Below are 12,181 nucleotides of genomic sequence, written 5' to 3' on the forward strand. Positions count from 1 at the left end.
TGTAAACTGTAACACAATTGTATCCTCAGTGGTTGTTTGCTGGCGTTGGGCAGGCTGACTTTCCATCACAATGACCTCTGCTGGAGAAATAAATGTGGTTGATGTAAGTATATATTTGTGTTGTAATTGTACGTAATACTGATGTGTACTTTGGCCCACATTTATCCCACAATGTTAAGCTAAGTTTGTTAAGTATTTTTTTTACTTTTTTTTATAACATTTGTTGGGTTAACAAACTTATTGTCACATTTTTTGGTACAATTTCAATGTTACACTACACTTTATTGTGACTAATACAGATGAACCCATCTTTATCCTTGCCTTTCCAAGGTGTTTATTTGCCACGACAGGCAGACTTCATCCTGTAATGTAATTACATACTCCACAGATGTTTTGATGTGTGACTGATGTTTTTATGCCATAAGCAAAACATGAATGCCTTAGCATAAATCACCATGGTGTGTGGAAGCTCCGCAGACATTACCAGATAAAGATGCCTGTATCTATATATGTGTTCTCGCACTGCTTGTATTTTTTGAAATAGTAGTCATAACCAACTTTGATGTTTTTACATATGTTTTTTTAGGATTAGATTTTAATAGAATGTTTCAAGTACCTTTATGCTAAAGTGTCTGCTCAAAATGTGGTGTAGATTTGTGACACAATATGAAGGTTGCATTTTGACACTGTAAAGGGAGTATAATAAACAAAAATGTGATATGTGTGTTTTTGAAATTAAACTCACCTGGCAACTGTGGCGAATGCGGGGACATGGGTGGCGGACTCTCGAGCAGTTGATGTGGTGGTAATTCTGAGACTTTGGAGATGCGTCGTCTTGGTGATGTCTGTGAAGCTGGTCTGGAGGCCCCAGTCAGACTTAACCTCCTTGTCGGATCAACCTGTTTGGATGTTCCTGTGTGTGTGGTGTATATAAATACATTTCTACCTACATTGTTTTCAAAGGCATTCCTGAAGAAAAATATTTACCTGCAGTAGCAGCATCTGGTTTCGCAGATTGCGAAGAGCCTGGTCCGGAGGAAACTTTAGTTTTTTATGTCCTAAATAAAATAACAACACTATTTTATGCGCAAAACCTAATATTGGCTACATTAACATTTAAGTACTTTTACAATTCAGTCAAATATAATAATTAAAAAAAAGCATACACAAAACACACAAATTACACTTTCCAAACAATATACGTGCTGATTAATAAGACAGTTTTTCACAAACATTTAAATAAATCACAAAAATACAAAAACATACACAATGTCAAAGGCAACATTAAATACATTACAAAATACAAACTATAAACTTACCAGCCTTCTTTGGCCGATCGGAGTCCTTCACATAAGTTCCACTCACGACCTCTGTAGGAATGAGGCTCTGCAGGGGCAACTCATAATCCAAATACGTCGCCACAAAAGGGGCAACACCACCAGTTTGGCGTGCAGACTTGGCCTCCCTTGCCATTTTGGCTTTCACACGACGCTTTATGTCATAAAACCTTTTTCTGCAGGTCTCCTCGGTTCGCCTCACTAAGCCCTCACAATTGACTGCATCAACCACCTTATGCCACATTTGTGCCTTCTTCCTGGACGACACCTTAGCTGCCTCTTGGCCAAAAAGCTGGCAATGATATCGCATTATCTCATTAACCAGGGCCACATTCTCCTCATAAGTAAATTTTACATTGCGCCCTGATTTGGTTGTGGTACGTGGCTGCGAAGCCACATCACTCTCACTAGAGGACTCAGGTGCCTCCTCTGCAACCTCCTCCTCCTCACCCCCCTCACTAACTTCCACCTCACTAACCCCCTGCACCTCCCCCGCCTCACTAACCTCAGAATCCGACATGATTGACACAAACAACAATAAACAAATCTAAAAAATAAAAATGCTCTACCTCTAAAACTAACACAACACACACACACACACACACACACATACATACACACACACACACACACACACACACACAAAAACACACAATTACAGTGACAAGAGACTCATAAAAAAACCACAAGGACAGAAAATATGACACACTAATAAGTAACAAGACAACAAACAACACAAGACACCTTTCACAGCACAGCACACAACAATAGAAAAACCACAAAACCACTCACTTACCAAACTACTCACAACGCTACCTCTCTCCTCTCCACTGACTAAACCCACGAGGTTCGGTCGTTTGGGGGCGTATTTATATGGTTGCGCATTGACAATCCCTCGTATTCCTCCAAACCAATCATATGACTCACACTAGAAAACGAAAAGTTAAAAAAACGGCAGCATTGGTGACGTATCACGGCCGAACACTCATTGTACGAATGACGCGTGGAAAAAAACATCTTCGGCCGAAAAAAAACACATTCGGGCGCGAAAAAATCCGTACACGTGTGTGTGTCAGGTGTCGCGCGTGTATCTACACGTGTGTGTGTGTGTCAGGTGTCGCACGTGTACATACACATGTGTGTGTCAGGTGTCGCGCGTGTACGTACATGTGTGTGTGTCAGGTGTCACGCGTGTACATACACGTATGTGTGTGTCAGGTGTCACGCGTGTACGTGTGTGTGTGTGTGTGTGTGTGTGTCAGGTGTCACGCGTGTACGTACACGTGTGTGTGTGTGTGTGTGTGTGTGTGTGTGTGAGGTGTCGTGTGTGTACGTACACGTGCGTGTGTCAGGTGTCGCGCATGTACGTACACGTGTGTGTTTGTGTCAGGTGTCGCGCGTGTACGTACACATGTGTGTCAGGTGTCATGCGTGTACATACACGTACGTGTGTGTGTGTCAGGTGTCGTGCGTGTACGTACACGTGTGTGTGTGTCAGGTGTCGCGCTTGTACATACACGTGTGTGTGTGTCAGGTGTCGTGTGTCAGGTGTCGCGCGTGTACGAACACGTGTGTGTGTGTGTGTCAGGTGTCGCGCATGTACGTACACGTGTGTGTGTCAGGTGTCGCGCATGTACGTACACGTGTGTGTGTGTGTCAGGTGTCGCGTGTACGTACACGTGTGTGTCAGGTGTCGCATGTGTACGTACACGTGTTTGTATGTCAGGTGTCACGTGTGTACGTACACGTGTGTGTGTGTCAGGTGTCGCGCGTGTACGTACACGTGTGTGTGTGTGTCAGGTGTCGCGCGTGTACGTACACGTGTGTGTGTGTCAGGTGTCGCACGTGTACGTACACTTGTGTGTGTCAGGTGTCGCGCGTGTACGTACACTTGTGTGTGTGTCAGGTGTCGCACGTGTATGTACACGTGTGTGTGTGTGTGTCAGGTGTGGTGCGTGTACATACACGTGTGTGTGTGTCAGGTGCCGCGCGTGTACATACACGTGTGTGTGTGTGTGTGTCAGGTGTCACGCATGTACGTACACGTGTGTGTGTCAGGTGTCACGCGTGTACGTACATGTGTGTGTGTCAGGTGTCACACGTGTACGTACACGTGTGTGTGTCAGGTGTCGCGCTTGTACGTACACGTGTGTGTTTCAGGTGTCGCGCTTGTACGTACACGTGTGTGTTTCAGGTGTCGCGCGTACACTTGTGTGTCAGGTGTCGCACATGTACACACACACGTGTGTGTGTGTGTGTGTGTGTGTGTGTCAGGTTTCGCGTGTGTACGTACACGTGTGTGTCAGGTATTGCTCGTACGCGTGTGTGTGTGTGTGTGTGTCAGGTGTCGCTCGTACACACGTGTGTGTGTCAGGTGTTGCGCGTGTATGTGTTAGGTGTCACGCGTGTGTGTCAGGTGTCGCACGTGTGTGTGTGTGTCAGGTGTCGCGCGTGTGTGAGCGCGCACATCAGGTGTCGCGTGTACGTACACGTGCGGGAGGAGAAGGGGCTGGCCGGACACACAGCGGGAGGAGGGGGGCTGGCCAGACACAGCGGGAGGAGGGGGGCTGGCCGGACACAGCGGGAGGAGGGGGGCTGGCCGGACACAGCGGAAGAGGAGGAGAGGGGTGGCCGGACACAGCGGGAGGGGGGGTGGCTGAACACAGCGGGAGGAGGGGGGGTGGCCAGACACACAGCGGGAGGAGGGGGTGGCCAGGCACACAGCGGGAGGAGAAAGTAGTGGCCGGACACACAGCGGCAGGGGGGGTGGCCGGACACACAACAGGAGAGGAGGGGAGGGTGGCCGGACACACAGCGGCAGGGGGTGGTGGCCAGACACACAACGGGAGAGGAGATGAGGGAGGGGGGGGTGGCCGGACACAGCGGCAGGAGGGTGTGGCCGGACACACAATGGTAGAGGAGGGAAGGGTGGCCAAACACAGCAGGGGGGGGGTGCGGACACACAGCGGCAGGGGGGGTGGCCGGACACACAACGGGAGAGGAGGGGGAGGGTGGCCGGACACACAGCGGCAAGGGGGTGTGGCCGGACACACAACGGGAGAGATGGGGAGGGTGACCGGACACACAGCGGGAGGAGAAGGGGCTGGCCGGACACACAGCGGGAGGAGAAGGGGCTGGCCGGACACACAGCTGGAGGAGAAGGGGCTGGCCGGACACACAACGGGAGAGGAGGGGAGAAGGTGACCGGACACACAGCGGGAGGTGGCCGGACACACAGCAGGAGGAGGAGGGATGGCCGGACACACAGCTGGAGGAGGGGGGCTGGCCGGACACACAGCTGGAGGAGGGGGAGTGGCCGGACACACAGCGGGAGGGGGGGGTAGCTGAACACACAGCGGGAGAGGAGGGGAGAGGGAGGAGGGTGACCGGACACACAGAGGGAGGAGGGGGGCTGGCCAGACACACAGCGGGAGGAGGGGGCTGGCCGGACACACAGCGGGAGGGGGGGTGGCCGGACACACAGCTGCAACCATGGCTAAGGCGAAGTGAGGAGAAGGCTTAGTTAATGTATCCAGTACATGATAAATGTACATAACCATGGCTTTTTTCTCATCCCCCCCGTGGCCCCCCTCTGGCTCTCCCCGGTGTCCGTTCAGTCCCCCTTAGGAGTAATACAGGGGATCTGAGCGACATTTGTGGATTTGGTGGGGGTGTTGGGGTGGATGAGGTGAGGTGTTTCATGCTCCGGTGGGTCTCAAACTCCCTCCACCCCCCTCACCCCCGTGGCCCCCCTCTGGCTCTCCAAGGTGTCCGTTCAGTCCCCCTTTGGAGTAATGCAGGGGATCTGAGCGACATTTGTGGATTGGGTGGGGGTGTTGGGGTGGAGGAAGTAAGGTGTTTCATGCTCCGGTGGGGCACTAGATGAGATGGGGGGGAGAAGAAATGGTGGCAGTCATTACCTCACGCGACTCCGGCAATCTGCTCCCGCTGAGGTAAGGGGACCTGGCTTCCTCCGAGCTGCGGCTATCTCCTCCCGCTAATGCTCCGTAAGGGGACCCGGCTTCCTCCGAGCTGCGGCTATCTCCTCCCGCTGATGCTCCGTAAGGGGACCCGGCTTCTTCCGAGCTGCGGCTATCTCCTCCCGCTGATGCTCCGTAAGGGGACCCGGCATCCTCCGTGGGACGGCTCTGTCGATCTCCTCCCACTGCGCTCCAGTAAGGGGACCCAGCTTCCTCCGTCGCTCAGGTACCGGCGATCTCCTCCCGCTGATGCACCGGTAAACTTCCTCCTGTCGCGGCTCGTAGACGCTCCCTCCTTCTCGTCCTCCCGCCGCCTGCAGCTCTCCTCATCATGCATGAGACTGCTTCCCGCTCTCTCCTCGTGCCCATCTGCCAGTACACAGCGCGTGAGGCTACTAGAGCCTTCTACCATTATGCCACCAATGACAGAGCCAGATGTACATCGTCATCCATCTACCTACACCCAATTTGCTGAAGCTACTCTTTGTACACCCCCTGCTGGCGCAACAAATTGAAAAGCCCTATCTTTATAATGGGGCATATTTTACTTAATTAAAAAAAAACTATAACTTTCTGAAAAACCACAACCCCAAAAGGCACTACACTGGGTCAAGACCTATCTAATAAAACAAACCCCAAGTCTTAATTCGTCCTCTATCCTGAGTTATGCCTTCCCAAAAAAATTCTTATTCACTATATGGGAAAACGGTGTCAAAAAGCCAAACAGGAAGTCACAGAAAAAAACTGACAGTTGAAACTTTAGGTTACTCCCAGTTCCTCATTTTTAATTATTTTGCCCTGAAATTTGGCATGCAGCACCGGGTGACGATTCTACGCGCCCATGCCAAATTTCAGCTCAGTACATCCAATCACTTTTGAGGTGTAGCCCCTCAAACACCATGCCCCCATCTCAGAAGTTCCCTATGGGAGAATTCCGTTTGTTCGATTCAGCCTTAATATAAGGGCACGACCGTGCCCTTATAATATATATATATATTCCATAGACAAAAAACCTTACGGTTTCACATGTCCCATTAAGGCTTCTTAGACATGATCGAAATTTCAGAAACCTGTTGTAACTCTTCCACTCAAACTCCAAAAAGCAATGGAATTCCGATCATTAAGGCTGACACCTTAATGGACGTGTTCCTTGCGCAATACAGATATGGTATGCCATCACAGCCTGTGGGTAAGTGCAGATTCAGCACTCTCACAGAGTGACATTGCTGTCACTCACACAATGGTGGAGCTGCTAATTCACAGATTTGTGTGCTCATTGGAATACACACATGCAGTCTATGCAACTGAAGGTCTGAGCAGTTATGTGGTGCTCCCATCCCACACAGTCCTCACAACCATCCCATTCAGTCACAACAATCCCACCTTGTTACAACATCCTTCTAACTCCATACATCCATCTCATTTAGAATACACATTTAGCTCCCTCAAACATCTTGGTTAATTGCTAAAACTATAATACCACATCTACGGTCTATGCATCTACACTTACTTCCCCTACACCCCCATGCTGCTCTGTCTTCCCCAATCCCTACTGCTGTGTTCTCCCATCTGTGCTAGTCTGTACTAATTTATCTGTACCATCTGCCTTTCCCCACCTGTGCCTTGTCTGTACCACCGTTTCCTTCTCTCTGTGCTGCTCAGTGCTGATCAGTTGATTGTAGATGTGCCAAATTTAGCACATCTACAATCATTTACTCTGACATGCAATGTGACGCCCAGCACAGGGCTAGTCCGCCCAGCATGTCAGGCCCTCCCCTCCCCCCGCTGCGCTCCCGGGTACGCACGCACAGTGCAGCCATTGTGCATTCGCACCCCACAAACTAATTCAGACTGCGATCGCTGCAGTCTGAATTATCCCCTGTGTTTCTTTGTCCCCCCCATTAGTGCTGCTTAGTCTTCCCTCTAGCCACACACTTTTGTTCCCCCATCCACAATGCTGTCTCCTCCCTCCAACCAACAACACTCTTACCTCATCCGAGCAGCTTTGTCTTCCGCTCAGACCTTCAGTTGCATAGACTGCATGTGTGTATTCCAATGAGCACACAAATCTGTGAATTAGCAGCTCCACCATTGTGTGAGTGACAGCAATGTCACTCTGTGAGAGTGCTGAATCTGCACTTACCCACAGGCTGTGATGGCATACCATATCTGTATTGCGCAAGGAACACGTCCATTAAGGTGTCAGCCTTAATGATCGGAATTCCATTGCTTTTTGGAGTTTGAGTGGAAGAGTTACAACAGGTTTCTGAAATTTCGATCATGTCTAAGAAGCCTTAATGGGACATGTGAAACCGTAAGGTTTTTTGTCTATGGAATTTCATCGCTTTTTTTAAATTTATTTTTTTTATTCAGAAATGTAAAATTTCACTGTAAGAATAAACATTTGATTTTTTAAATGTTTAATGAAAATGTTCGTATAACATCACTATTCTGTGCAAAATTATTTTATTTACCAAACCGAATTGTTTAAAGTCCGTACACACTTAACGATTTAATGAGCGACGTCGCTCATTTTCCCCCTCCTTGAGCGACATTGCTCGTTTTATCGTTAAGTGTGTATGCTGCCAGCGACGAACGAATGCGCGGCCCCGCGGGTCGGCAACGATCGTCGCTGTCGGTAGGGCATGCATGAAGGATGTGGACTGTCGCCCACGACCTTCGTGCAGGGCTGGCGGGGGCGTGACGTCACTGAGCGATATGAGCGGTCATATCGCTCAGTGTGTACAGTCGGCCGCCGGCCCGGGAGGGGGAAACATTAGACGATGTCGCTCACAGATCGACATTGTTTAATGTGTATGGGCCTTTAGACTTTGGTCAAAATATTTTGCTGCCTTTGCAGCTGATGCAGGGAGGGGGGTAGGCGGCAGCAGCCTGTGACGGAGGCTGGAGGTAGGCGTGAAATGCATTGCTTGTACGTGTGAGTGCGTGGTGTCAGGTGCTGCCTGTGTATGTGTGTGTCAGGTCCTGTGTGTGTGTGTGTGTGTGTGTGTGCGTGTCAGGTGTTGCGGGTGTATATGTGTGTGTATCAGGTGCTCCGCGTGTGTACAAGTGTATGTCTGGTGCTGTGCATGAATACGTATGTCTGTGTCAGGTGCTGCGTGCGTCAGGTGCTGCGCGTGTACATGAGTGTGCGTCAGGTGCTGCGCGTGTACATGAGTGTGCGTCAGGTGCTGCGCGTGTACATGAGTGTGCGTCAGGTGCTGCGCGTGTACATGAGTGTGCGTCAGGTGCTGCGCGTGTACACGAGTGTGCGTCAGGTGCTGCGCGTGTACACGAGTGTGCGTCAGGTGCTGCGCGTGTACACGAGTGTGCGTCAGGTGCTGCGCGTGTACACGAGTGTGTCAGGTGCAGCGCGTGCACACGAGTGTGCGTCAGGTGCTGAGCGTGTACACGAGTGTGCGTCAGGTGCTGCGCGTGTACACGAGTGTGCGTCAGGTGCTGCGCGTGTACATGAGTGTGCGTCAGGTGCTGCGCGTGTACATGTGTGTGCGTCAGGTGCTGCGCGTGTACATGTGTGTTGCTTCAGGTGCTGCGCGTGTACATGTGTGTGTGAGTAAGGTGCTGCGTGTGTATGTGTGTGTCAGGTGCTGCGTGTGTATATTAGTGTGTCTGATGGTGTGCGTGTATATGTATGTGTCAGGTGCTGCGTGTATATGTGTGTGTGTGTCAGGTGCTGCGTGTGTATATGTGTGTCAGGTGCTGCATGTTTATCTTATTGTGTCTGATGCTACGTGTGTGTGTGTCAGGTGCTGCACGTGTATGTGTGTGTCAGGTGCTGCATGTTTATTTTATTGTGTCTGATGCTACGTGTGTGTGTCAGGTGCCGCACGTGTATATGTGTGTGTGTCAAGTGCTGCGCGTGTACACGAGTGTGCGTCAGGTGCTGCGCGTGTACACGAGTGTGCGTCAGGTGCTGCGCGTGTACACGAGTGTGCGTCAGGTGCTGCGCGTGTACACGAGTGTGCGTCAGGTGCTGCGCATGTACACAAGTGTGCGTCTGGTGCTGCGCGTGTACACGAGTGTGCGTCAGGTGCTGCGCGTGTACACGAGTGTGCGTCAGGTGCTGCGCGTGTACATGTGTGTGCGTCAGGTGCTGCGCGTGTACATGTGTGTGTGAGTAAGGTGCTGCGTGTGTATGTGTGTGTCAGGTGCTGCGTGTGTATGCGTGTGTCAGGTGCTGCGTGTGTATATTAGTGTGTCTGATGGTGTGCGTGTATATGTATGTGTCAGGTGCTGCGTGTATATGTGTGTGTGTCAGGTGCCACATGTGTATATGTGTGTGTGTCAGGTGCTGCGTGTGTATGTGTGTCAGGTGCTGCATGTTTATCTTATTGTGTCTGATGCTACGTGTGTGTGTCAGGTGCCGCACGTGTATGTGTGTGTCAGGTGCTGCATGTTTATTTTATTGTGTCTGATGCTACGTGTGTGTGTCAGGTGCCGCACGTGTATATGTGTGTGTGTCAGGTGCTGCGTGTGTATATGTGTGTCAGGTGCTGCATGTTTATCTTATGTGTCTGATGCTACGTGTGTGTGTGTCAGGTGCCGCACGTGTATGTGTGTGTCAGGTGCTGCATGTTTATTTTATTGTGTCTGATGCTACGTGTGTGTGTCAGGTGCCGCACGTGTATATGTGTGTGCGTCAGGTGCTGCGCGTGCACACGAGTGTGCGTCAGGTGCTGCGCGTGTACACGAGTGTGCGTCAGGTGCTGCGCGTGTACACGTGTGCGTCAGGTGCTGCACGTGTACACGAGTGTGCGTCAGGTGCTGCGCGTGTACACGTGTGTGCGTCAGGTGCTGCGCGTGTACATGTGTGTGCGTCAGGTGCTGCGCGTGTACATGTGTGTGCGTCAGGTGCTGCGCGTGTACATGTGTGTGCGTCAGGTGCTGCGCGTGTACATGTGTGTGCGTCAGGTGCTGCGCGTGTACATGTGTGTGCGTCAGGTGCTGCGCGTGTACATGTGTGCGCGTCAGGTGCTGCGCGTGTACATGTGTGTGTGAGTAAGGTGCTGCGTGTGTATGTGTGTGTCAGGTGCTGCGTGTGTATATTAGTGTGTCTGATGGTGTGCGTGTATATGTATGTGTCAGGTGCTACGTGTATGTGTGTGTGTGTCAGGTGCCGCATGTGTATATGTATATGTCAGGTGCTGCGTGTGTATGTGTGTGTCAGGTGCTGCATGTTTATTTTATTGTGTCTGATGCTACGTGTGTGTGTGTCAGGTGCCGCACGTGTATATGTGTGTGTGTCAGGTGCTGCGCGTGTACACGAGTGTGCGTCAGGTGCTGCGCGTGTACACGAGTGTGCATCAGGTGCTGCGCGTGCACACGAGTGTGCAACAGGTGCTGAGCGTGTACACGAGTGTGCAACAGGTGCTGAGCGTGTACACGAGTGTGCGTCAGGTGCTGCGCATGTACATGAGTGTGCGTCAGGTGCTGCGCGTGTACATGTGTGTGCGTCAGGTGCTGCGCGTGTACATGTGTGTGCGTCAGGTGCTGCGCGTGTACATGTGTGTGTGAGTAAGGTGCTGCGTGTGTATGTGTGTGTCAGGTGCTGCGTGTGTATATTAGTGTCTAATGGTGTGCGTGTATATGTATGTGTCAGGTGCTGCGTGTATATGTATGTGTCAGGTGCTACGTGTATATGTGTGTGTGTGTCAGGTGCTGCGTGTATATGTGTGTGTGTCAGGTGCTGCGTGTGTATGTGTGTGTCAGGTGCTGCATGTTTATTTTATTGTGTCTGATGCTACGTGTGTGTGTGTGTGTGTGTGTGTCAGGTGCCGCACGTGTATATGTGTGTGTGTCAGGTGTTGCGCGTGTATGTGTGTGTCAGGTGCCGTTCCCCTTCTTCCCATCCCAGCTCTCTCTATAGAATACAGCTCTGCACCCAGAGAGAGGGAAAGACCAGGGGGCTGATCACGGCACTGCTCACTTTTTGGTCATGAGTTCGGCCTCCTGTTTCTTCCAGTGCTGTGTTCCTGCAGCCCAGCCCTCCCTGTTGTGCCAGAGAATCAGCCCTTCCTTCCCCAGCCAGAGAGAGAGCCCGAGGCAGAGACACTCTTCCCGTAGCTGGCTTACCCCCAGTACTTCAGCACTGGCCATGCGGCAGTCAACAAAGGAGAGCAGCAGGGGGTTCTGGCAGCATTAGCTGTGGCCGCAGCTGGATCGGGGAGGCCTGTAGTGTCTGAGGTGGGCAACGCTTCCTCCCCCGCTGTCACCTTCCCCTGCCGGAGAGAAAGCCAGAGACATACCCTTCCCGCAGCTGGGCTACCCCTAGTACCTCAGTGCTGGCCAGGCAGAAGTCTATGGAGGGGACCGGCAGGGGTTTCAGGCCGCAGCAGCAGCGGCTGCAGCCAGATCAGGGAGGCCTGCAGGGTCAGAGCCGGGCAGCACTTCCACCAACACTGTCACCTCTGTGCTGGGCATGTACACCAGTCCGTACGGACGGAGGTGTCCACAACAGGCAGCAGTATGAGTCAGACAAACTCATTACATGCTGCCCACTGCTGCGCCGCGTGCCCTCGATGGAGGAAGCCTAGATGCGGTCCCCAGCGGCAGCGAGGGAGAAGGGTGATCACATCACCCTTCAACCCGGCACCTCACAATCAGCTGGGGATCTGCAGTAGCTTCATCTCTCTCTTCCTCTCCCTCTCTGACAGCACAGCAGCCCCTCTGGGTCCCATGTAGCTCTGCCCCCCTGCTCACAGTTCACTCGGCCTCTCCTGATTAAAAAGAAAATAAGAGCCTGACCTGCTGCTCAGATGCGAGGAGGGGACGGGCGGTAGGTCCTCTGTGAGTGCACTACACAGTCAAAATTAACTCGGACTCCTCACAACAGTGTGGACTGCA

The sequence above is a fragment of the Pseudophryne corroboree genome, chromosome 1, assembly GCF_028390025.1.
Source record: "Pseudophryne corroboree isolate aPseCor3 chromosome 1, aPseCor3.hap2, whole genome shotgun sequence".
Lineage (NCBI taxonomy): Eukaryota > Metazoa > Chordata > Amphibia > Anura > Myobatrachidae > Pseudophryne > Pseudophryne corroboree.